Below are 26,203 nucleotides of genomic sequence, written 5' to 3'. Positions count from 1 at the left end.
ATTATTATTATTATTATTATTATTATTATTATTATTATTACATGTGCCCATATCTTTAGCTGCATCTGTAATTATGGCCCTGGCTTCCTAAATGGCAGGACCTCCCCTTCCTTGGAGGTTGTAAAGCAAGGGGAAAGGGGGGGCCACCTGTCATGGATGCTTCAGTCAGGATTATTGCTTTGCAGGGGGTTGGACTAGATGATCCTTGAGTTTCCTTTCAACTCCTCAATTCTATGATTCTCCGGTTCTTTTTCCCAGTGTCCTCCTCCTCACCCCATGCAGCTTGTGTCCTTGCTAACTTTCCCCTCCTCTCCACATTCAAGGTCTTTGGTTCCTCAAGCTGCCCTCCTCCTGTCCCCCACCGCCTGCCCCTCCAGCTGTGAAAAGAGTGAGCCCAGGGCACAGAGCCCCGGAGGCCCCCTCTTCACACTTGCCCAACGTCTCTGGCTAATGTTTCCATTCATCTTGCATCTTCTGGTCAGCAATAGAGGTCTGCAAGGTTTTGGGTGGGGGAGCAGAACTGGAGGGAGTGGGGAACCTTTCTTCTTGGGCAAGACAATGGCAAGACCTCCCAACAACTGCAGCTGCGTTGGGAGCTGTGTGAATGCAACGGGGGGGGGGGGGTGTCGCTCTTGGCGAAAGTGGCCGAGGGGAATATCTGGCTCTCTCGGGAAGCAGGGCTGCAATTCAACTGTCACTCTGCGTCCGCCAAGAAGGGGTTTGAAAAGGCTCTCTCAGAGCAGCAAACACTTTCTAGGCCTGCTCTCCCACCCCCGTCCGCCCCCAATCTCTCTGGGTGAATGCAAGGGCTTCCCCATTGTCTCTCCCCTCCTGTGTGTGGCCCTTTGGCAAGGGAACAATGAGCTGGTCAAAGGGCCCCGGTCGAACAGACCTTGGCTGGGGAGAATGCTTTGCTAAGCATCGGGCGGCAGAGACTTGGGTGGGAGAAAGCTGGCTTCTGGTGCGTCTCCACTCAGCTTGCCAAGCGGGACACACCCTCTGGCCCCCTCCCCAGGCCCCCGGAGCAGGAAATTCCCTTTGTCCCTGGAGCTGCAGTTGGCAAAAACCTCCCTACTTCCTTTTGCAGAGGGCTCACCCTGCTGACACCAACAGCAGGGCCACGGAGGTAGCTATTACGGTGCCCCTGGCGGTGGGTTGGTCGGCAGCTGGCAGCCCCCAGCAAAGCGAACTGATCGACCCCTTGCTTGACTTTGTTTTGCTCCTGTTCTTACATTTCGGTTCATTTCATGGTACTCCTGTTAAGTGTTTTCCACATTATTAGTTGCCGCTGCTGCTGCTGCTGTGCTACTAAAACTACGACCAACTTCTTCCTCATTTCATATTTCTCCTCCCGTACATATCAAAATCTTCTGGGCCTTCAGAGTGACCCAGATTGTGCCCAGGCGACCACATCCGTCAAGGCTGCTGAGGAATTGAATTAAGGTTGCTCTCTCCCTGCAGGTCCAAAGAGGCTCCGTCCGTCCGCTGCTCATGAAGAAAATCTCTTTGGAAGTTTCTGCCCTGCTTGCCTCCACTTATCGAAACTAAATTTCAAGAAGTTAATCGGGCAGAGAATGCGGGGGACGAAGACATTAGAGATCAAATTAGTGCAGTTGAATCTCCATTTTCTTTTTGACCTAGAAGACCATTAGGGATGGTCAGAATTAATTAGCTCTCCTTTTAGTGGAACTCTGGAGGGAGGGGGGCAGGCGATTCGCACATAGGGACTTGTCAGAGGAGGATGCAATGTGACTATCTAGACATAGACCCAGTCCATAGGGGAAAGAGGGATTCCAAGACACGTTTCTGGATCTGGAAAGGGGGGGAGGGGAGGAAGATGCCCTTTTAACTCCATTACTCAGCCGAGGAATGACATTTTTTGGTACAGAAAGGCCCTTGGAGGGTTTTCTTTTTTCAAAAATCCTCTTAAAACTTTCGGGAGCAAACCAAGAGGCGGGGGGGGGGGGGGCAGATGCAGGTTGAGACACCAGCCTGGCCATCAGCTCTTTCGGAAAGACAATTTGCCCCGGACATCTTCCAGGAAGGACTTTGTGGTTAAGGAGACTGAAGATTTCTGCTGACTCCCAACTGCTATCCTTCCAAAGTCTATTTTTGTTCAATTGCTGATGTGGTGGAAAAATTCCAGAAAAACTTATTTTTATTTTTTTAAAATGGTTCTTACATTTAGTGATATGAAAGGGACATATCACTCCAGCAGGCTTTTGAGGGAGCTTATTTTCAGCTGATCGCTGAAGAATTGATGCTTTTGAATTCTGGTGCTGGAGGAGACTCTTGAGAGTCCCATGGACTGCAAGAAGATCAAACCTCTCCATTCTGAAGGAAATCAGCCCTGAGTGCTCACTGGAAGGACAGATCCTGAAGCTGAGGCTCCAAGACTTTGGCCACCTCATGAGGAGAGAAGACTCCCTGGAAAAGACCCTGATGTTGGGAAAGATGGAGGGCACAAGGAGAAGGGGACAAGATGGTTGGGCAGTGTTCTCGAAGCTACCAGCATGAGTTTGACCAAACTGCGGGAGGCAGTGGAAGACAGGAGTGCCTGGCGTGCTCTGGTCCAGGGGGTCACGAAGAGTCGGACACGATTAAACGACTAAACAACAATTTTTCAGCTTTTCTTCTGGGAACTTCATTTCCACAGAGGCATGTGGCAATGGTAGCTGAATAAGTCCTTCTCTTTTACAAAAGATGAGCCCTGCTGGGTCAGGCAGAGGCCAGTCAAATAGCTCATGGTTCAAGTATTGCATTTGGAGGGCGGCCTCCTTTTGCATCTATCATAACACGTGGGGCCTGCAATAAAATGTTGCAGCCTGAACAGCTCTTGCTCAGGGTTCCAACCAGCCAACTATATCCGCCCTAGTCTTGCACTCTCCCTTCTCTAAGAGCCAGTAAGCATTCCACGCCCACTGAGCATGCTCAGTCCTCGCTAGGCTGTCATTCCTCCCCCTGCTAAAATAATAATAATTAAGGCTGCCATACGTCCAGATTCTCCCAGACATTACCGGGATTTGAAAGGTGGACATGACGTTGGGGATTTTTGAAAGGTGGTGCTTTTTCCTGGATCTTAGGCAAGACAATAAAAAAATTGTGGTTTTGGTGGTTTTGAATAATATTTTTTTTTTGTCGTGTCCTGGTTTTTACTTTTTGAAATATGGCAACCCTATAATAATAATAATATATTTGCTTGTAGTTTTACAAACCTTGAGGTCCTGCTCTAGCCTGCTGACGTTTTCCTATGAAATGTGAATTTTCACCAGCATTTTCTCCTAAAAGATCTTCTAGCCTGAATAGCTCAGTTGGTTAGAGCGTGGTGCTGATGATGGCAAGGTTGAAAGTTACATCTCCGTATTGGACAGCTGCATATTCCTGGTCAGGCTACATGATCTTCAGGGTCCCTCCCAACTCTACAACTCTATGATTCTATTGCACATACATTTATGCTAATATAAACATTTTTGGAAAGCAATGTTCCCTAATATAATTCACTTTGGGTATGTAATTCCCATATGTATGTGCACTTTCCTGCACATTATTTAGCTGGAGAACTGCATTGCAACATTCAGAAAAGTGCAAATTTCGAAGAACAGCTGCGTTTTGGTTTATATATTGATTAGAATTGTGTGAATTAGATGGGCTCACCTTTAAATGTGGACTGAATCCAGTCCCCCCCCCCCCATCCACAATAAAGATTAGCACCTAGAGAATTGAGCTTGTTGTTAGCATCCGCCGGGGGTAATATTATTATTATTATTATTATTATTATTATTATTATCCAGCTGAAGCTCAAGGACCTAAATCAGTCATAGCCATTAACCTCAATGGGAGTCTTCTGAGCTGGACTAACACAGTTTAAAACCCAAGGTGTTTTCATTTCTAGCAAATCAGTGACTTTTGCAGGGAAAGTAGATTTTTACAGGGTCCTGATTCGGACGGAGATTCCCCAGTTCCCCATCCATGCTAAGCAGTTTCAATGAGAGCCATTCCACACCTCCAGCTGTGCTTGCACAAATCCCTGGATGTTTCCAGGGCAGACACAGCAGTGGCACCACTGCACATGCCACATAATTCCCCTGGTGTCGGTTTGAGAACTCCGTCTCTTGGTGTGGCAGCACCTGCCCTCTGGAACTCCCCGCCTCATGTTTTCATTTAAGTGTATGTTTTAATGTGGATTTTAGTTTACTGATAATGTTATCTTTTGATTGTTTTAGTGTTGTTTTTACTGTTCTTACTGATCATTTTATTCTCTTTGTAAACTGTTTTGAAGCTTTTGAGGCTTTTTTTTTTTTTTACAATGCAGTGTAAAAGTTTTATGACATAAATGAACAAGAAATATATATGCTGGTGTAACCCTCATCTTTGGCCAAATTTAGAGAAGACCCTTCTGTATCAACGCTGATCACGTCAACACACGAAGACACTGCTATCTATCATCGTGGGAATTGTGAACACCATTTTCGCTTTCTGTTGGATGAATAAAAATCTATTGCTGGGTCGCCTTCCTGGCTTTCTCCTCTTTAAACAAGGCCTTATATCCTGGCTTTCGCATTGTTTAGCCAACTGACTGTCCGTTCAGGGCACAGCCTGCCACAAATGATCCATGCGGACATCTCCAGCGGCTGGACAACTTTATATGGGCACATTTTTGAAATTAATTTGATTGGACCAATCTCTCTGATCCTTTGCTGAAGGCTAAATAAACATAATTAAAATATTCTTAGTTTCCAATCTGCTTTGTTCAGTTCATTAAATGGAAGTGCAGCTTCCATGTCTCCTGCACTCAGTTAAGTGTAGGGGGGAAGGCGGAGAGAAGGAGAAATGGGGGGTATATTTAGAGAAACGTGCGATGCTTTGTCACTAATTACACCTGGGGGGGAAATCTCATTAGATATTCATTTGCTTCCCAGAGTTTAAAACAAATCTAATGAGCTGCATTAGCTGCACTAACAATGGAATGATCCTGTCTTGTCCACTCATATTTCAAAACAGAGGGGGAGAAGAGCAGTCTGAAACGGGGGTGCCACCGTCTTGAAGAAGGTTGGTCGGCCGGCTTTGGCCTGCAGTGCTACCAAGGAACACAGTGGGGAGGGCTTTAATTTTCTGCTCCGTTCTGGGGCGTGTGGGAAATACATCCTGATGTTCTGGGTTCTGCAGTGGAGGAGAAGGACGAGAACGTGTTCAGCTCTTGGCCTACCTATTCTCCCTGTCTCCCCCTCTCCAGGGGTAGGAATTGTCCTCTTGGAAGCTGCTGCTCTGTTTCACTTCCCTAGGCCACCACACAGCTCCTTTGCTCCTCCTGTCTTCTGTCCACTTGGTCCAGTTTCAACTCCCTCTCACTGGGCTAGTTTGTACATAATGCCGAGCCACTGTAGTTTGTTTGGCCACCCGTCTGACTTCAGACCAACCATGGTTTGTTTTCTGGCAACAAACCACAGTGTGAAGCCATGGCCTGTTGTTCACTTCTGAATGATGGCATTCTTTGATAACTATGGTCTGGTGCTATGCCCGTACCCAACATCCTTGCTCAAACAAGGTTTGTTTGTGCACCCCACCTCAGAGGCTCACCAAACCACAGAGGCACAAAGCAACTCGAAAAGAAGCCAAGCTATGGAGGGACAAGACATGAAGGTTCTAGTCAGGTGGGAGTTAGCTGTCCGTGAGGAAGACGGCTGAAATTTGACACTTTGGGGAGGGAAAAGTGGTTCTGAATGAGTTGCACCCCTGCGTAGGCCTGTGAATAAGACAAAGCTCCCACATACAGTACCTCGTTCTTCTTCAGTTTTCCCTCAGTGAAACTTTTCCACCTGATCTGCTTTATTCCAGACACAGCTAACAGTTTGCTCATCTGCAAGACAACTTCTGGAACACATCATAGTTAATACAAACCACAGGTTAGTGTTATGTGTGAATGCAGCCATTTGGTAACTTTGGGCTGGAGCGGCTGAGCCTTGTATATATATATATTGCCAAGACCTTGGTTCTTCAGGATTGTGCTGATTGTGTGGTGGCAGTGCTGCCTCTTTACGCTGGCATTTCTAACAGCTGTGCCCCCTTAGGAGTCTGGCTCATCATTCCCTCCCCAGTACTGATGCTCCTCCCAGCCACCTGACTGGCCTTATGGTTAGAAATGCCAGTCAAGGCTGACCTCTCCGCTCCTCCTGACCCCATTTCCTCCATCAGATTCCCCTTGGCTGTGCCACGAAACCCCTGTCTTGACTTTCATGTTACCTGGACCTTAATCTTTCCCAGTGAAAAACTTGCAGCTCCTTCAGCATGATGTGGAAGTGCAGATGTGCAAAGGAGGTGACATAAAACACCACCCACTGTGATGTGTCTTAACTAAGGCTGCTCTAAATGTGAGGCTACTTTAAATATGTTGGCTGGCTCTTTGCAATAACCCAAAAAACAGCGATGGCGAGGATCCCATGTCACAAGGCCAGCTTAACGCTCCTACCTTTGTTTGGGATGCAAGAGCTATCACCGCCGCCACCACCATGGCTGGCTGAGTGATTTCCCCACCAGCACCTCGGGGGCAAACAGGAAGGAAGGAGACTGTGAAGCTGAAGTTCACACAGCTACTCCAGAGACTCTTGAGAGCGAACAGGCAGGTGTAAAATGGCAAACTCCAGACAGTTTTACTGCTGTTTCTCGGCAGAGGCCATGAATCCAGCAACAGGATAACGTTGTGGGAACGATTGCACGCAGGCAGAATATATGGGACTCCTTGATAATTGTGGGGCAGCTTTTAAGTAGAAGCACAGAGCAAGATTTGGTGGTATTCGGGGTTCTGACAGCCAGGAGAGAGACGGCCAGAGACCAGAGTTTGCAATTTCATTTCCACACCGAACCTGAGAACAGAAATGCTGATGAGGCGGATGGGAGTTTCGGCAGGGAGAACCCTTTTCACAGAAGTGGTTCAGCTTGAAACCAAAGTTGCTAAGTAGAAAGGTGGGGAACGAGGCCTTTTTCCTCAAAGGGCAGTGCAGAAAATTCTGCTTGCAGCCGGGCAGAGCGGGAAGAGACAAAGCAGAAGGCCTGGCCCCTCCCTCCTCCCCTCCGTCTCTCTTATTAAAAGGTTAAAGGAACTGCAGCTCCAAATTAGAAAGGCAACTTCACAAAGCTGGCACGTTGATTCCTCAAAGGTGGAAGGCGGCCAACCTCCTGCCATTATTTGAGGAGCGACCCAGCCTTGTAGCGGGGTCTTGCTGGCAAGTTCACTTTGCCTTCAGGTGAAGGGAAGTCTTAGAAAATGTTTTAATAGATTAAAGGTGGCGTGTGGAGAAAAGCACAGCTTGACCAAAGGTAGCCAGAGTGCTTTCCGGAAAGGAACTTTTCTGCTTCACTAACTTTTGGAAATGTCTTCTCCCTCCCCCGCTCCCTCAATCTTCTTCTTCAGAACATGCATTCCTTGTCGGCGTAGACAAGAGGCAAAGTGGCAGCCACAGAGGGGCTTGGAACATCAAGAGGGTCCTTGGCACCAATCCCACGTCGCAGGTTACTGTCTAAAAGTGGGGAGCCGGTGAGAGGAAGAGAATTGCTGTGCAGTCTGAAGATTGGTTAGCGGGCAGGAGCAAGCGGGAAAGGGAGGCGCACCAAGAGGCCTTTCAAGATGAAAGGCAGCTCAGTCAAGGAGCAAGGGCTGGGAGAGGCTGGGGCGGCAGGACCGACCTTCCTCCTTGGTCTGAAGAGGAGGACAGAGATGGTGGTGATGGGCGGAGTGACTCCTTCCAAGGCAACCAGGCTCAGTGGGCGTGTGTTCTGGGCAGAGCTGCCAGGGGGAGATGCTTCAGAGGTTCCTGCCTCGGGCACCAAAGTGACCTGGGCTGAAAGACTCTACCGGCTGCATTTCTTGCCATGGATATAGCCCAGCTCATGCCCCTTTTGCTTCTCTTTCAACCGGAAATGTTGTGACAGTGGGCACAATGAAAGTGCGTTTTGAAATGCAGGTTATTATTGTTGTTGTGATTGTCATTGTTGTTATTACCGTGGTACCTCAGGTTAAGAACTTAATTCTTTCCAGAGGTATGTTCTTAACCTGAAACTGTTCTTAACCTGAAGCACCACTTTAGCCAATGGTCCATCCTGCTGCCGCCGCGCCGCCAGAGAACGATTTCTGTTCTCATCCTGAAGCAAAGTTCTTAACCCGAGGTAATATTTCTGGTCTGTAACCTGAAGCGTATGTAACCTGAAGCGTATGTAACCCGAGGTACCACTGTATAGCGTGAGACTAGAATCAAAATGAGGAATAAGAACATAAGTATTGATAAGGATTATATGTTCATTTCTATCTCTCTGAAAAAATAATACCTCACTTTTCCATTCCACAGGGGAGTTTTTCAAAGTGGTCTATGTAAGGTAAAGGTAAAGGGACCCCTGACCATTAGGTCCAGTCACGGACGACTCTGGGGTTACGGCGCTCATCTCGCTTTATTGGCCGAGGGAGCCAGTGTACAGTTTCTGGGTCATGTGGCCAGCAGGACTAAGCCGCTTCTGGTGAACCAGAGCAGCGTATGGAAACGCCGTTTACCTTCCCACTGCAGTGGTACCTATTTATCTACTTGCACTTTGATGTGCTTTCGAACTGCTAGGTTGGCAGGAAGTGGTCTATGTATAAAGACAAATGTTAAAATAACAATGGCCGAACCATTAAAACACAAATCACCAAACTAAAAACAGAGCATTTAATACTAAATCGTTTTGGGGGTGGCGATGCTCTTCCCGACCCACTCAGCAAGAGACTAATCAATTCCAGAAGACGAACTCCACATTCAAAACAAAACTTCATGACACAGCTAAACACTGTGAACTCTATGCATATTCTCCATGTGTCCTGATTTTCCTGGGATTACAAAAGCCACCCCGGGTTCTGATTTGATCCTGAAATGTACCTGTTTCCCCCAGCGGTGCAGTGGATGAGCGGCACTTGTCCCGAGAGGCAGCTGTGGCTGCAAGGGAGCAGACCCTGTTCCCTCTCCCTGGCCGCCTCCACCAGCCTCCTCTCTTGGGCTGGAGGGGGGGAGGAGGAGAGGGGGCTGCGGTGGCCCAGCCCCCTGTGACATGCTGGGCCTGAGGGGCAGGCAGAGGGCATGGGGCGTCCAGGACAGGAAGAAAGGGGAAATGGGGTGCAAGGAGTCTTGATATTTTTTTAAAAAAATGTTTTGTGCATGCGCATCTAATCTTGCCCCTTTATAAAATTTATTTATTGGTGTGTGTTTTTCTTTTTGTTGGAAGGCAAGTTCTATGGTGGAGCCTCTCGGAGAAGCTGATTCCCACATCCCATGCCACAGAATCAGGAGAGGAGGAAATGGGATAAAGGGAGACAAATGGATGTCTTCTTTAATAGCCCTATTCTGTGCTCTGGGAATCAAAAAACAAAACCTCAGCTTCTGTGCACACAGAATCAGGCAATGTGTTGAACACCAGCAGAGATACACACACACATACAGAGAGAGAGAGAGAGATTTTTTGTCTAGACAAAGAACCAGGGAAGGCATGGGTCCCTATGCCGTTCTGGTTCTATGGGGATTTACATCTCACCAAAAACACCCAAAGAAGACCTATGGCACGTCCATTAAAAGAAGTAAATAAACATCAAGGACAGAGAAATCTGTCAGTTTCCGTTCCAGTTCAGTTGGATTGGCTGTAATGTGGGTTTCCTGCTTTCCCAACAACAGTGTTGAGGTGAAAGAAGCTCACAACAATAACAATTTCAGTTTCTCATTTTTCCTACCTTAAACTTCAGTTCTGCACATTTCTGCAGTGATCTGCGATGTTGTTTTTTTAATGCCATCAGAGCTTTAGTGTGAATTTCTCCTAAAGCAAGCACTTTTGCAAGTCACTTTGCCTAATGTACCAATTTTTCTGAACTGATTTCCCCTAATATGATGCATTTTTGAATGTATGTTCCTGCGAATATATGCATTTATATGTACATTTATTGCGTATGGACCTTTGTACACTTTGCTTAGCTGGACAACAGCATTGCAAAATGGGGGAGGGGTGGATTTTGAAGGATGGCTGTGTTTTGGGTCCTCGCATTGTTTCAGAAAGTGTGATTTAGGTAGACCTGCCTTTAAATGCAAACTGAATAAATTTTCCCCCCTCTTTTGTATGAAAAGCAGGCCACGGTCGAATCCAACATCCTACAAACAGAACAAGAGCACCCAATAAAAATACATAGCATTATCAAATCAAATTATAAACCCAAATTATTTGCTGAACGAAGTCAAGGAGCTGCTTTTGCATCTGGTTTCACTCCCCAGAAGCCACAGCGGGTTCAGGGAGTCCACCTGGAGCCTGCAGCTTCTTGACTTACACCAACCTTTGGATTATTCAGGTGTGTTGTTCAAGGCTTAGCGCCCAAATGGCACCTGTGTCCCTCCAGACCTCTCTGGTCTCCTAGGATGGGAAATGGATGTAGCTGAGTGGCAGAACATCTGCCTTGCGTGCCGAAGGTCCCAGCATCAGTCCTCTGGGGCATCTCCAGGTAGGTGCTGTTGGGGGGGGGAGGGGAGGAGGAACCCACTGCTCTGACTCAGTACAAGACAGCTTCCTATAGCATGGTCAGAGATGGGGGAAGAAGAGGTCCCTCAACAACTGGCGGAACCACAGCTTCCCCACCCTTATTCTAAAGTGAAATACATTGGGGGTGGAACACACCTGAATGTCATGAATGTAGCAGAGTAAAGGTAAAGGGACCCCTGACCATTAGGTCCAGTCGTGGCCGACTCTGGGGTTGTGGCGCTCATCTTGCTTTACTGGCCGAGGGAGCCGGCGTACAGCTTCCGGGTCATGTGGCCAGCGTGACTAAGCCGCTTCTGGCAAACTAGAGCAGCGCACGGAAACGCCGTTTACTTTCCCGCCAGAGTGGTACCTATTTATCTACTTGCACTTTGAGGTGCTTTCGAACTGCTAGGTTGGCAGGAGCAGGGACCGAGCAACAGGAGCTCACCCCATCGCGGGGATCCGACCTTCCGATCAGCAAGTCCTAGGCTCTGTGGTTTAACCCACAACACCACCCGCGTCAAGGCTGTCAATGGGTACTAGCCATGATGATCCCAGTTGCTGGAAACCACAGGAGGGGAGATAGCCACTGTGCTCAGGTCCTTCTTGTGGACTTCCCAGTAGGGCACTTGGTTGGCCACTATGACACGATACAATACGATCATCTTTATTGTCATTGGCCCATACAGAACAATGAAATCGAAAAAATCTTCATCAGGCATTCAAAAAACAACAAACCTGCTATCCCAACTATCCCAGCCTGATTGACCCCCTAAAAACTCTGATACCCCATAATTAAATACAGTGGTACCTCAGGTTACACACGCTTCAGGTTACAGACTCCGCTCACCCAGAAATAGTGCTTCAGGTTAAGAACTTTGCTTCAGGATGAGAACAGAAATCGTGCTCAGGCAGCGCGGCAGCAGCAAGAGGCCCCATTAGCTAAAGTGGTGCTTCAGGTTAAGAACAGTTTCAGGTTAAGAATGGACTTCCGGAACGAATTAAGTACTTACCAGAGGTACCACTGTACAGTATACTCCCATAGAGACTGCCTTACACGGCGTTTAAAACCAAAATCGCATTTGGGTAGAAACTGTTTCTCAGGCGGCTAGTGCTAGTCTTTATAACCCAGAAGGCAGAAGCTGAAAGGGATCATTTCCGGGGTGGGCACTATCCTGCACTATCCCTGCAGCTTTCTTATGGCGCCTGGAAGCATAGATTTGATCCCAGGTGGGAAGAGTGCACCCAATTATTCTCTCCGCAGTCTTTACAACCCTGGACAGCATTGTTTTTCCCCTGACTGTGCAGAATTGGATGCTGGACTGCGTGGGCCCCCTTTGGCCTGATCCTGCAGCCTCTTTTTATGCTCTTATCTTCCGTTTCAATTTTCTCGTCAAAAGAGGTGCCTTCAAGGGAGGAGGAGAAATACCTCTGGGAGGAGAGGGACCCACAAATTTCCCCCGCACCCAGCAATCCTGCTCTCGGATGTCACTCGCCTCCCAGCTGTCTCTCAGCACCATTTTTTATTACCGTTGCTGCATCTTCTCCCTTGAGCCACCACACCGGCTATCCCGGCCAAGCGGGAGTAAAGTGATGAACAACAGAATTGGAAGGGACCCTGAGGGTCATCCAGCCCCACCCCTGCAGTGCAGGAGTGGTGTCATGCTCCTCTGTGTCTAATCAAATCTGTCCCTCACAGAGGCAATGGAGAACACTGGCAGGGAATTTGCCCCAAACAGTTTTTAGCAGGAAGTGTTAAACATTTCCTTTGATAAAGAGTTTCCATGAAGCAGATGCAGAAACTATTTCAGTTGTGCAGGTGTCTTACATTTCCAAGCTTTCCTGAGGCAATTGCCAAAGAATTTTGCTGCTTCTGAAATGTTTGCCAAGAGACACACACAAACCCTTTCCAGTGGTGAGGAAAGGCACTCTGCACGTGCCCAAGAGTACTGTTGTGCTTTTCATCAACCGGCCAGACTGTTTGCTTTTCTGTAGGCCTACAGAGGCCACCAATCCCTCACCTTCCGAGATCACATCTCCTCTCTGAGCAAAAAGAATTTATTGCAATGATGAATTCTTTATGTCCCTCTCCTTTCCTCTTCTCTTTCTTCTCGGTAGCTAATTAATGGAGCTGTGGAAATTATGTTTTACAACTGATAACGAGCAAGGCTTCTGATTCAGCTTTTCAGCAACCAAACCTCAGTGAAATAATAATTAGCCAAGCACTTGGTATTTCTGCATTCAGCACTAGGTACATAACCTTCTCTCCCCAACACTCCTTTCTGGGTCAGGGTTTTATTTTGGGCAGGGGGGGGGCGGGTAGACTGGTGGTTGGAAGGTGGAGGAATAATATTCTAGATAATGAGCTCTTTGAACCAAAATCAAACAAGATGGGCAATGAAATATTAGGAAGGCCCAGTGCAATGGGCACATCAATCGCTGCCTTGTGAGATCTAAAAAGAAACATTGAGAACTCTTGGGGCACTTCCCCCCTCCCCCCTTTTATTTCCTGCTAATTTCCCAGACTGAAGCCAGATTAATCATACAGCTAAATATGCTGCCGAGAATAGTCCCGGATTTACTGAAACCCCATCACCACCACCACAGAGTTTCTCTTTTCTCAAAGGTCAGCAACGCTCAGGCCTGCTTCCTGGATGGACACCACTTTCTCCCCATCTTTGGCAAGACCCCCCTCCATCTCTGGAGCTGACTTTTGGGCTCTCTCCGCCTTTTGGAGCTGCCCCCCTCCTCCCCCGCCCTTGCCCTGACTGTGGAGCTGGCTTATTGCAGTCATAAAAATAACAAGGTCCCTGCAGACCCTTTTATAAAGAACAATTTAGAGCCAGGAGTAAATGTTGGGGGATCGAGATGAAAATAGGAGGCAGGAGTGCTAATGTGATATACAAGTGTGATTCAAGTATTATATTGATGCAGGAGGGTTGTGGGTCCCCAGAGAGCAGGCCACTTCGGCTGGAGACAGCTGGAATTTGTTGTGCTGGCTTCCAAATAGCCCAGCCTTGGTAATGGGGCCAGCGAGAATGGCTGGGGACCCGCGTGGCTGCAGTGGCTCCGCGGTGGCTTCAGCGGGTCAAACGTGCTTCCCCCCCTTCTAATGGCACCCGCAGAATAAACCAGCCTTAAAGCTGTCACTGGGCTCTTGGTGCCTCCGTATGTTGGAGCTGAGCTGGTGCTCTCCACATGCTCTGCTTAGGGTGGCCATGCTCCCTGCTTTACAGAAGACAGTCCTCTCTTTGAAGGACCATCTGGTTCAGGGGTCAGCAAACCTTTTCAGCAGGGGGCTGGTCCACTGTCCCTCAGACCTTGTGGGGGGCCAGAATATATATTGGAAAAAGCGGGGGAAGAATTAATACCTATGTCCCACAAATAACCCAGAGATGCATTTTAAAGAAAAGGACACATTCTACTCATGTAAAAACACGCTGATTTCTGGACCCCCCGCAGGCCGGATTTAGAAGGCGATTGGGCCAGATCCGGCCCCCGGGCCTTAGTTTGCCTACCCATGATCTGGTACAAGTTCAGTTTACAGCTTGGGCTCTCACAGTGGGTCTTACCACCCCCTGGGGTGCGATGGGATTACCAGGGGTGCAGCTGGGGAGCACTGGACACGTAAATGACTATCAGACTTTTGAACAATGGTATCACGTTCATCAGTTTTGTTGAATTAATTAAACCAAATAGTTTTAAAGTGGTACCTCAGGTTAAGTAGTTAATTCGTTCCGGAGGTCCGTTCTTAACCTGAAACTGTTCTTAATCTGAAGCACCACTTTAGCTAATGGGGCCTCCTGCTGCCGCCGGAGAACGATTTCTGTTCTCATCCTGAAGCAAAGTTCTTAACCTGAGATATTATTTCTGGGTTAGTGGAGTCTGTAACCTGAAGCGTATGTAACCTGAAGCATATGTAACCTGAAGCGTATGTAACCTGAAGCATATGTAACCCGAGGTACCACTGTAATTGGATTTTGAATAGATGTGCAATTAATTGTTGCTGCTGTTTTGAATTTTATTGCGTTATTTTCCTTAGTGGGTTGTGCAAACTGATCTTCTGAATAATGCTTTTTATAGGATAGGTTTGAGGGCACAAGGAGAAGGGGACGACAGAGGACAAGATGGTGGGACAGCGTTCTCGAAGCTACCAGCATGAGTTTGATCAAACTGCGGGAGGCAGTGGAAGACAGGAGTGCCTGGCGTGCTCTGGGCCATGGGGTCACGAAGAGTCAGACACGACTAAACAACTAAACAACAACAGCAGCAGCAGCAAAGGATAGGGTAGGGGGCACTGGAGATGAGTTTATGAGACCAAGGGGTTGGGGGCCTGAAAAAGTTTGGGAACTAGTCAGTGGTTTAAAGGAAAGAGAGAGAGCAGGAAGGGGCTTGGGAAACAGGAGGAGAAAGCAGGCAGGCTACACCTTGTTAGACTTTCCCCCGCTGGGGTGAGATGCACTGTCATAATCATTTCTAGATTTGCATACATATGTAGTTAATTCATATGTAATACATATGTACCTATGCACCCAGGGTCACACTCATACCATGTATTTAAAGCACTATGATGCCCCTTTAAACAGGTGTGGCTTCTCCCAAAGAATTATGGGAGCTGTAGTTTGTTAAGGGTGCTAATCTTTGTTAGGACGTTAAATAAGTTGGAGTTCCTGTTATTAAATATACCAAGAAAAAAGCACACCAAGAACTCAGGCCAATATAAGTTTCAGTAGTGGGAGTGATCCCTACTCACAAATCAATAGTCAATAGTAACAAAAACTAATCCATTCAAAAGTATGTGTTCTGACCAGGATTACAAACTCAAACAGGGATTACAAACTCAGACAGAGATTACAAACTCATAAACTAATAATTCGTTACAAAGATTTTCTCTTTTTCATTTGACAATAATGTTGATCCTTATAATTTATAGTGGCCCCCGGTCCTGGGTGATTTTAAACGGCCTTGACCCAGTATACCTGAAGGGCTGTCTCCACTCCCATTGTTCAGCCCAGACACTGAGATCCAGCTCTGAGGGCCTTCTGGCGGTTCCCTCACTGCAAGAAGCGAAGTTATAGGGAACCAGGCAGAGGGTCTTCTCAGAGGTGGCACCCACCCTGTGGAACGCCCTCCTACCAGGTGTCAACGAAATAAACAACTATCTGACTTTTAGAAGACATCTGAAGGCAGTCCTGTTTAGGGAAGTTTTTAATGTTAGGAGTTTTATTCTGTTTTTAATGTTCTGTTGAAAGAAACCCAGCCAGATGGGTGGGGTAGAAAATTAACAACAACAACCACAACTATTATTATAACATCCATGCTGACACAACCTTACAAGGGGCTGCTTGGGACTTCGTGGAAAGCATGGCCTACATGGGGCTGTTCCTGAATAAATCTGGCCGTACTCATAGCCACGGGCATGCCTTAGACCTGGTGGTCACCTCTATGGACGTGGGTGATCTAAGTAAAAGTGAAACAAAAGAAGTGCCATGGTCAGATGCAACTGGACTTCTCTGTGACCCTTTTCCTCTGCAGGGAGGTGGAGCCAATTCAGATAGTCCGCCCCCCCCCTTAATGGATCCAAATGGTTTCCAGAGAGTGGTAGGGGATGCTTTATCCCACGTTGATGGCTTTTCAGTTGATTCCCTGGTGGCGCGCTGGGCTATTAACTGTCTGGCTCCGAAGGACCCTCTCCAGTTGCATGGAGCCTCAATCATTTAGCCTGTTTGCGAGATCATTGTCTCCCGCTAATTGTCTTAAACAGGGGCTCTAACTTCATTTCACTTTTATTCCCAGGTGGCCTTGATAGGTTTTAATTACTTGTGGGTGAGCAGCACCTTGTAAAAGTTGTGCAGCGGCTTCCTTTAAGATCACAGCATTATGTTCATTTAGTCAGTTTCCCATTAAAAGCCAGTGGGTGCTCATCAAAAAGACTTGTGCACATGGATGTGTGTGTGGGAGCGGGAAGATAACAACAAAGTATCTTTCGTTAAAGCACATTAAACTCCACACATTTCAGTTAGAAGGCTCAAAACAAATGGGGAGATTTGATTATGTACGTGTTTATTTGTAGAGGTGTCAAAGCCAAATATGAATTGAAAAGCAGGAGTGTGTGTCTTTAAGGCAAAGTGGGGAACCTCAGGCCTAGAGGCCGAATCCAGTCCACCAGGGCTGTCTCTGAGCACCACAGGACTTTCCTTAGGGCAGCCAGGTTGCTTGAGAGCCACCTTATCCCTTGTACACCCAGTAGATCAGTGCAGTCTGAGTTTCTGTTTTGTGACATACATTTATTTAAATTATATTTAAATTGGGTGTGCTATATGACTTTTTGGGATGTGGGTGGTGCTGTGGGTTAAACCACAGAGCCTAGGACTTGCCGATCAGAAGGTCGGCGGTTCGAATCCCCGCAATGGGGTGAGCTTCCGTTGCTCAGTCCCAGCTCCTGCCAAACTAGCAGTTCAAAAGCACGTCAAAGTGCAAGTAGATAAAAAGGTACCGCTCCAGTGGGAAGGTAAACGGCGCTTCCGTGCGCTGCTCTGGTTCGCCAGAAGCGGCTTAGTCATGCTGGCCACATGACCCGGAAGCTGTACGCCGGCTCCCTCAGCCAATAAAGCGAGATGAGCGCTGCAACCCCAGAGTCGGCCACGACTGGACCTAATGGTCACGGGTCCCTTTACCTTTACCTTTATATGACTTTTACAACAGTCAGTAAAATATAAAATGTTTTCCTTGAATGTATCCCATTCACTTTGATCCAATGTGTTCCTTTTGCCCTAAGAGCACACTCCCACTTTCTGTATAAATATCCAGTCTTTCAGGGAAACTGTTGGCCAGCCTCTCAATGTATTTATTTATGGCGCAAAGTACTCCTAACACTTCACATTTCACCCTATCCATGTGATCAACGTGCACGAAACCTGTGACCCATTCCCTTCCTTCTCCAAATCCATCCCTTGCTTTGTTTGTGGCCCATTCAGAGCAGGCATATATATTTCTGTGCGGATTCCCAGTCAATTCGTTTCCACCTCCCATTATTCCCAGTGCAGAGACAAAACTAGGCTTTATTTCACCGGGGTCAAAGACCCAGTTTGGCACCCCCTCCCATGCACAACTGCACACACACACACACACAGAGAGAGGGGGGGCTGGGAGCCTCAATGGCACCTCCGTGAATGTCTTCCCCCAGGGCAAACCCCCCCCCCGGCTAACCCCCTCCCCATAGTTACAGCTCTGCCCAGTGGGCCTCTAAGTACCCCCTGCGGTTGCCAGTGGGCACCTTTGTCCTTCTAAGAAGTCCATCCAGCTGCAAACCCCCCCCCCCCTTTCTGGAACTGCAAGAATGAGAGAGAAGCTACATGAAAATCTCTCATAACTGCCCGTTAGTCGATCTGTGACTGATCATGGCAACCGCCCATTAGCGGCCCCGGTGTTTGCCATTTCCTCCATCTTCCGTGTCCCGAGATTACTGACGCAATCATTACCGGGCTGCATGGGCTTGGCTCCCATGACAGGAATCCAGAGAAGCGCATTAATGCGATGGCTTTGTTCATGCCACAGACATTCAGCACCACTTAGCGATTCTGCCTGCCGGGGCTGATGCTGCAGATTTGCCTTACGCAGTTGCTGGAGGGGGCGTTTATTTCATTTCTTTTCTTGCAGAGCACCCCACGGCGTGGAGAAAGTGGCGAGAGAAAAGTTTTCTTCCCTCTCTGCCAGCACCAGAGCTGGTAGATGAAGCTGAATGATGGACCATCCAGGACACACAAAAGGAAGTTCCTTCGTCTTCAAACAGCACGTGGCTAAACTGTGGAACTCTCTCCCACAGGAGGAAGAGATGGCCGCCAACTTTGGATGGCTTTAAAAGAGATTCATGGAGGAGGAGGAGGAGGAGGCAGCTAACATCATAGCCACTTGTGATGTCACATGCCTGTGACATTGCGATGTCTGGAGGAGCCAGCCACTGAATTATTATTATTATTATTATTATTATTATTATTATTATTTACACCCCACCCATCTGGCTGGGTTTCCCCAGCCACTCTGGGAGGCTTCCAACAAAACACTAAAATACAATAACCTGTTAAACATTAAAAGCTTCCCTAAACGATGCCTTATGAGGAAACGATGCCTTATGAGGAACGGCTAAGGGAGCTGGGCATGTTTAGCCTGGAGAAGAGGAGGTTAAGGGGTGATATGATAGCCATGTTCAAATATATAAAAGGATGTCACATAGAGGAGGGAGAAAGGTTGTTTTCTGCTGCTCCAGAGAAGCGGACACGGAGCAATGGTTCCAAACTACAAGAAAGAAGATTCCACCTAAACATTAGGAAGAACTTTCTGACAGTAAGAGCTGTTCAACAGTGGAATTTGCTGCCAAGGAGTGTGGTGGAGTCTCCTTCTTTGGAGGTCTTTAAGCAGAGGCTTGACAACCATATGTCAGGAGTGCTCTGATGGGGTTTCCTGCTTGGCAGGGGGTTGGACTCGATGGCCCTTGTGGTCTCTTCCAACTCTATGATTCTATGAAACAGGGCTGCCTTCAGATGTCTTCTAAAAGTCTGATAGTTGTTGTTCTCTTTGACATCTGATGGGAGGGCATTCCACAGGGCAGGCGCCACCACCGAGAAGGCCCTCTGCCTGGTTCCCTGTAGCTTTGCTTCTCACAGGGAGGGAACTGCCAGAAGGTCCTCGGCGCTGGATCTCAGTGTCCAGGCAGAACGATGGATGTGGAGACGCTCCTTCAGGTATACAGGACCGAGGCCATTTAGGGCTTTCAAGATCAGCACCAACACTTTGAATTGTGCTCGGAAACGTACTGGGAGCCAATGTAGGTCTTTCAAGACTGGTGTTATGTGGTCTCGGCAGCTGCTCCCAGTCACCAGTCTAGCTGCCACATTCTGGATTAATTGCAGTTTCTGGATCACCTTCAAAGGTAGCCCCACATAGAGCGCGTTGCAGTAATCCAAGCGAGAGATAACTAGAGCATGCACCACTCTGGCGAGACAGTCCGCTGTGCCACGCTCAGCTCCATACTCAGCCTCCTCCACCCCCTCAATATTGAGGGGCCCAGTCCCCTTAAAACTAATATTGAGGGGGTCAAAGACACCTCGGCCCCCTAGAGTTGGAGGCAGCGCTGCTTCTGAATACAGTGGTAAAGGTAAAGGTAAAGGTACCCCTGCCCGTACGGGCCAGTCTTGCCAGACTCTGGGGTTGGTGCGCCCATCTCACTCAAGAGGCCGGGGGCCAGCGCTGTCCGGAGACACTTCCGGGTCACGTGGCCAGCGTGACATCGCTGCTCTGGCCAGAGCCGGAGCCGCACACGGAAACGCCGTTTACCTTCCCGCTAGTAAGCGGTCGCTATTTATCTACTTGCACCCAGGGGTGCTTTCGAACTGCTAGGTTGGCAGGCGCTGGGACCGAACGACAGGAGCGCACCCCGCCGCAGGGATTCGAACCGCCGACCTTTCGATCGGCAAGCCCTAGGCGCTGAGGCTTTTACCCACAGCGCCACCTGCGTTCCCCAGAATACAGTGGTACCTCGGGTTAAATACTTAATTCGTTCTGGATGTCCTTTCTTAACCTGAGGTACCACTTTAGCTAATGGGGCCTCCCACTGCTGCTGCGTGATTTCTGTTCTCATCCTGAAGCAAAGTTCTTAACCCGAGGTAATATTTCTGGATTAGCCGAGTCTGTAACCTGAAGCGTCTGTAACCTAAGCATCTGTAACCCAAGGTACCACTGTACGTTGCTGGAAAGTATAGGAGGGGAGGGGGTGACTCTTGTGCTCATGTTCTGTCTGCTGTTTGCTGAGAGCAGGATGTGGGATCAGGTGGGCCACCACTGGCCTGATCCAGCAGGCTCTTCTCATGCTCTTATTATGCCTCATGCTTTGCCAAGGGAGCCCAAGTGCTTGGTGACTTTGCAGGCAGCTAGCCAGGGTCACAGGAATCAGCAGACTTTTCACTCCCCTTGCTGCTTTGATGCTGCTCAGGAACAGCAGAGGGTGATGATGAGGTGAGAAGCCCAGAACAGCCTCCTTCCTTTGAGGAGAACAGATGGGGTTGACATGCAGGTGGGGACACGGGTGGTGCTGTGGGTTAAGCCACAGAGCCTAGGGCTTGCAGATTGGAAGGTCAGTGGTTCGAATCCCCGCGACAGGGTGAGCTCCCGTTGCTCAGTCCCTGCTCCTGCTCACCTAGCAGTTCGAAAGCACGTGCAAGTGCAAGTAGATAAATAGGCACCTCTCTGGCGGGAAGGTAAACGGCGTTTCCGTGCACTGCTCTGGTTTCGCCAGAAGCTGCTTAGTCATGCTGGCCACATGACCCAGAAGCTGTACCCTGGCTCCCTTGGCCTAAAGAGAGAGATGAGCGCCACAACCCCAAAGTCGGTCACGACTGGACCTAATGTTCAGGGGTACCTTTACCTTTACCTTTACCATGCAGATGAAGGTGGTGGATAGTTGGCAGGACCCTGCGGGGGGGGGGGGGAGGGAAGGTCTCCCAGGGTGGAAGGAAGCTCCCAGGTGAGAGATGGGAGGGTTCACTTTGTATTCCTCTTTTCTCTTTATTGCTTTGTTTTTGATCAGTAGCTTTTTATATTGTAATGTATTATAAAAGGTCTTAATAAAACTTTGGTTAATAAAGAGAACAGCCTCTTTCTGGAGGCCCAGATAAATCCAAGCCCAGGTATTTTTCCCCCAAAATGAAAAGACTTTGCATAAAAACCATGACAATGGATTTTGAGTCACTCAGCATGATGAGTGATTTGGGTCCTTTTCAAAACAGCGACCTCTGGTGCTGTTCGCCCTGGGAAAGCAGCTCAGAACAAGCACAAACTTATTCACGTAATTTCAAGTTGGTTCCTGTTGCTTTGTCTGCCTTCCGGTTAGATTTCTGCTTGCCTGGCTCATATATATATATATATATATATATATATATATATATATATCCCCAACTCTGTCATTTCTTGTTAACTCAAGCAGAATTGCAGGCAAGAGAACACCCTCTTTGAAAATACTTTAGGGTAACTTAATAGGACACTGTCTGAAAAACGCTGAGCTTCTTCCAGAGTCCCGAGGTGAAGTGCAGGCTGAGGCCAAAGGAAATTCTGCAGCGTGTGCAGCTGGGGTCTGATTTTCCCATCATGGAGAAGGCGGATGGCGCTGAGTCCGTCTGCCCTTGCCTGACTACTGCCTGGTGCAGGACGACACTTGTGCAAAACAGTGTCTTTCCAAGTCATCTCACTGAACGAAAATGGAGGCAGGCCATTCCCCAATCTGCTGCGTTGTGCTCTGTTTGCTCCCTTGTTGCTCACTGTTGGGAGGTCTGCTGGATCAGGTCAAAGGAACCCACCTAGCCCAGCATCCTGGTCTCACAGTAGCCAAGCAGATGCCTCTGGGAAACCCGCAAACAGCATCGAAGCACAAGTCAAACACTTGAGAGCCAGTGTGGTGTAGTGGTGAAGAGCGGCAGTCTCGTAATCTGGGGAGCCGGGTTCGAGTCTCCGCTCCTCCACATGCAGCTGCTGGGTGACCTTGGGCCAGTCACACTCCTTTGAAGTCTCTCAGCCCCACTCACCTCACAGAGTGTTTGTTGTGGGAGAGGAAGGGAAAGGAGAATGTTAGCTGCTTTGAGACTCTTTTGGGTAGTGATAAAGTGGGATATCAAATCCAAACTCCTCCTCCTCCTCCTCTTCTTCTTTTCCTGTCCTGTGGTTTCCAGTAACTGGAATTCAGAAGCATTACTGCCCCCAACTGTGGAAGCAGAGCCATCAATAGCCCTCCCCTCCATGAATTCGTCCAATCCTCTTATAATGCCATCCCTACTTGTACAGTGGACGCTCGGGTTGTGAACGTGATCCGTGCGGGAAGCATATTCGCAACCTGCTGTGTTCGCAACCTGCAGGGCCGCATCTGTGCATGCGTGGGTCGCGATTTGGTGCTTCTGTGCAAGTGCTGAAACCCAGAAGTAACCCATTCCGGTACTTCTGGGTTCGGCGCGGTGCGCAACCCAAAATCACACAACCCGAAGCATCTGTAACCCAAGGTATGACTGTACTGGCTTTGTAGCAGTAAAGTGGTTACTGAGACTGGTTCTTGTGCAGAAACACCTCAGAGTAACTTCCTACTTTCTGTCTTCTGTCTTAACATAGGAACATAGGACGCTGACTTATGCTGAGCCAGACCGAATCCATCTACCTCAGTTGTGGCACCACAAGGTTTGAAATGGAAGGCCTGTTATGTACTGAAGTTCTCACCCTGGGCCAGCAGGGGAATACTGTAGATAGTTATGCAAATAAGGGATCGAAAGTGACATTCAGTGATTGGATAGTTTTAGAAAGTTGTTACAGTTACGTTGTACTGGAGCTCTATATAAGCAGGCTGACTGAACCCTTCAGTTCTGTCCTGGCCTGTGAATAAACAAGAGCTGTTTGAAGAATCGCTGTGTCGTCTGATATGCTCACCCACAACTTAACAAGGCCCTTCCCAGTCCTATCTGGCGATGCCTTGGAGTGAACCTGGGACACTCTGGGGATCAAGGGGAAAGGAGAGGAAGAGGCTGGCTTTTGCCTCCTTTGATCCCAGGGCCTTTTTTCAGCCAGAGCTTACAAGAGTTCCTTTAGAACAGCCTCCCCCCACCTGCTGCCACTCAACTCCCATCAACCCCACCATCGTAAGTCCATGCTGGTCGGGAGCTGATGGGAGTTGCTGTCCAAAACATCTGGAGGGCAGCAGGTTGTCAAAGGCTCCTTCGGAATGTTTGGATCCTGACAACATGGAAGGGCAATAAGAGAATTATAGAGCTGGAAGGGACCCCGAAGGCCATCTAGTCCAGCCCCCTGCAATGTAGGGATCTCAGCTCAAGCATCCATGACAGAGGGTCACTGAACCTCTGCCTAAAAACCTCCAAGGAAGGAGAGCCCACAACCTCCCGAGGAGACCGTTCCACTGTTGAACAGCTCTTAGTGTCAGAAAGTTTTTTCCATATATTTCGTCCGAATCTCCTTTCTTTCTGATGATTAGTCAAAATCTCCTTTCTTGTCATTTGAAGCCATTGGTTTGAATCCTACCCTCCAGAGCAGGAGAAAACAAGCTTGCTCCCTCTTCCACCTGACAGCCCTTGAGATATTTGAAGATGGCTCTCCCCTCTCTTCTCACTCTCCTCTTTTCCAGGCTAAACATATCCAACTCCCTCAACTGTTCCTCATAAGGCTTGGTTTGCAGACCCTTGATCATCTTGGTCGCCCTCCTCTGCACACCTTCCAGCTTGTCAACATCCTTCTTAAATTGTGGTGCCCAGAACTGGACACAGAACTAGCGCCCAGAACTGACCAGGGCTGAATAGAGTACAGTGGTACCTCAGGTTACAGACGCTTCAGGTTACAGACTCCGCTGACCCAAAAATAGTACCTCAGGTTAAGAACTTTGCTTCAGGATGAGAACAGAAATCGTGCTCCAGCAGTGCAGCAGCAGCAGGAGGCCCCATTAGCTAAAGTGGTGCTTCAGGTTAAGAACAGTTTCAGTTGAAGAACGGACCTCCAGAACGAATTAAGTACTTCACCCGAGGTACCACTGTAGTGCTATGATTGATTTGGACACTTGACTTATGTTGATGCAAGCTAGGATTGCCTTCTTCCCCCCCACTTCCTCATTCCCTTTTCTGTGGCAAAGCGAGTTTTTCTTGTGTGGGATTCCAGTTTCAGCGCTCCTCTCAATATGCACAACACCCAGGGCTGACAGACAAAAAGAAATCTGAAGCTGAAGCAAAAAAGGGCCCCCAAGAACAGGCAGGATGAAGCCCTCGCAGTAATTAAGGCCAAGAGCTCGCTAGGAGCCCCCTTCTCCCTCCCCTGCTCACGGGTCTCCTGGGGCTCTCCAGGGCCAGCCCATTTGCGTTCCTCCTTCGGTGGTGGCTCGTTCCCTCTGCCTTTGGACATCAGGCAGTTTATTGCAGTAATTTATCACCCCATAAATGTGGCTCTCTTGTATTACTGGATAATTCCGAAAGAAATATGTTTTAAAAATTAAAAATGCAGCCACTGTGTGCACCGTCAGGTCTGTGGGGATGAATTTCTGCAACAACTGTAACTGCCTGTGTACTTTTAATACCTTTGCCTTCAATTATTTAAAGTGTTATGGTTTTATTTTATTTTTTGTGTCCTTGTTCTGACTGTTTTCTGAGCTCCAGTGGTTATAAATAAAATATAAGGGTTGAATTGTTCAGGGGTCCCAGTAAGCACTCCCATTATTGACACTTTAAAAGGGGAACTGAAGAACGGAAAGGAGAGAAGAGGCATTTGAGTGCGTTGAGACCTTTGGGTTCTGGTGCAGGAAGGACATCGTGGTCAGCGCCCATCTCCTCCACCTTAAAAGATGGCTGCCCTGTGGATGACCTTGGAGGTCTGTCAACATAAGAACCACCTGCTGGGTCAGGCCAAAGGGGATCCATCTGCTCCAGCACCCTGTTAGCCAGTGTGGTGTAGTAGTGAAGAGCGGTAGTCTCGTAATCTGGTGAACCGGGTTCGCGTCTCCGCTCCTCCACCTGCAGCTGCTGGGTGACCTTGGGCCAGTCACACTTCTCTGAAGTCTCTCAGCCCCACTCACCTCACAGAGTGTTTGTTGGGGGGGAGGAAGGGAAAGGAGAATGTTAGCCGCTTTGAGACTCCTGAAGGGGAGTGATAAAGCGGGATATCAAATCCAAACTCTTCTTCTTCTTCTTCTTCTTCTTCTTCTTCTTCTTCTTCTTCTTCTTCATGGTGGCCAACCAGACACCTGTGGGAAAACAGTAAGCAGAACATGAGCACAGAGGCAGCCCTCTTCCCTCCCGGGGTTTCCACAACTGGTGTTCAGAAGCACTGTTGCCTCCAGCTGTGGAGACAGTGCATAGTCATTTTGGCTAGCAGCCATCGATAGCCCTCTCTTCCTCCTCCTCCTCCTCCTCCTCCTCCTCCTCCTCCTCCTTCATGAATTTGTCCAATCCTCTTTCAAAGCTGCCACTTGGTTGGTGGCCATCCCTGCCTCTTTCTTTGCAGGAATGAGGGGAAAGTGCTCTAGTGCTTCTGTCCTGCTTTTAGCTTTCTCTCTGGGCATCTGGTTGGCCACTGTGAGAACAGGAGGCTGGGCTGGATGGGCCCCTTTGGCCTGACACAGCCAGGCTCCTCTTACAATCTTATGGTAAAATGGCAGCAACATCCTTACAGTGTATCTGTTGAATTCATCCTGATTTGTTCGCCAGGAGATTAGGTGATGTTGCATCAAAAGGAATAGTTATCCAAGCTTCCTCATCAGTTTTTTTCCTTTGCCACAAAACATCTGGTCTTTGGGGGAAGTGGGTTTGTTGCACAAGAGCTCCCAATCAATTATCCTTCCTCATTCTTTCCAAACACAGTGATGGTCTAGAACAAGGGTTGGCAAACTAAGGCCCGGGGGCTCGATCCGGCCCAATCGCCTTCTCAATCCAGCCTGCGGACGGTCCGGGAATCAGAGTGTTTTTACATGAGTAGAATGTGTCCTTTTATTTAAAATGCAGCTCTGGGTTATTTGTGGGGCATTGGAATTCATTCGTTCCCCCTGCCCCATATAGTCCGGCTCCCCACAAGGTCTGAGGGACAGTGGATTGAAAAAGGTTGCTGACTCCTGGTCTAGAACATGGGGAGGCAAACTAAGGTCCGGGGGCTGGATCTGGCCCAATCG

General features: G+C 48.4%; 1 long non-coding RNA gene across 1 annotated transcript in view; it reads left to right on the top strand.

Annotated features, from left to right (window-relative positions):
• LOC307207969 overlaps positions 1-7,757 on the top strand; it is a 31,834-nt gene extending 24,077 nt beyond the window's left edge. The window contains exons 3-4 of the long non-coding RNA XR_013834904.1: positions 5,836-5,903; positions 7,409-7,757. This is a non-coding gene — a long non-coding RNA (uncharacterized lncRNA). The remainder of the gene's footprint in view (positions 1-5,835; positions 5,904-7,408) is intronic.
• Positions 7,758-26,203: the final 18,446 nt, after the last annotated feature.

This window comes from Podarcis cretensis (genome assembly GCF_951804945.1).
Source record: "Podarcis cretensis genome assembly, chromosome: Z".
Classification (NCBI taxonomy): Eukaryota; Metazoa; Chordata; class Lepidosauria; order Squamata; family Lacertidae; genus Podarcis; species Podarcis cretensis.
Note: the sequence above shows the minus strand (reverse complement) of the source record. Positions and strands in the feature narration are given on the sequence as shown.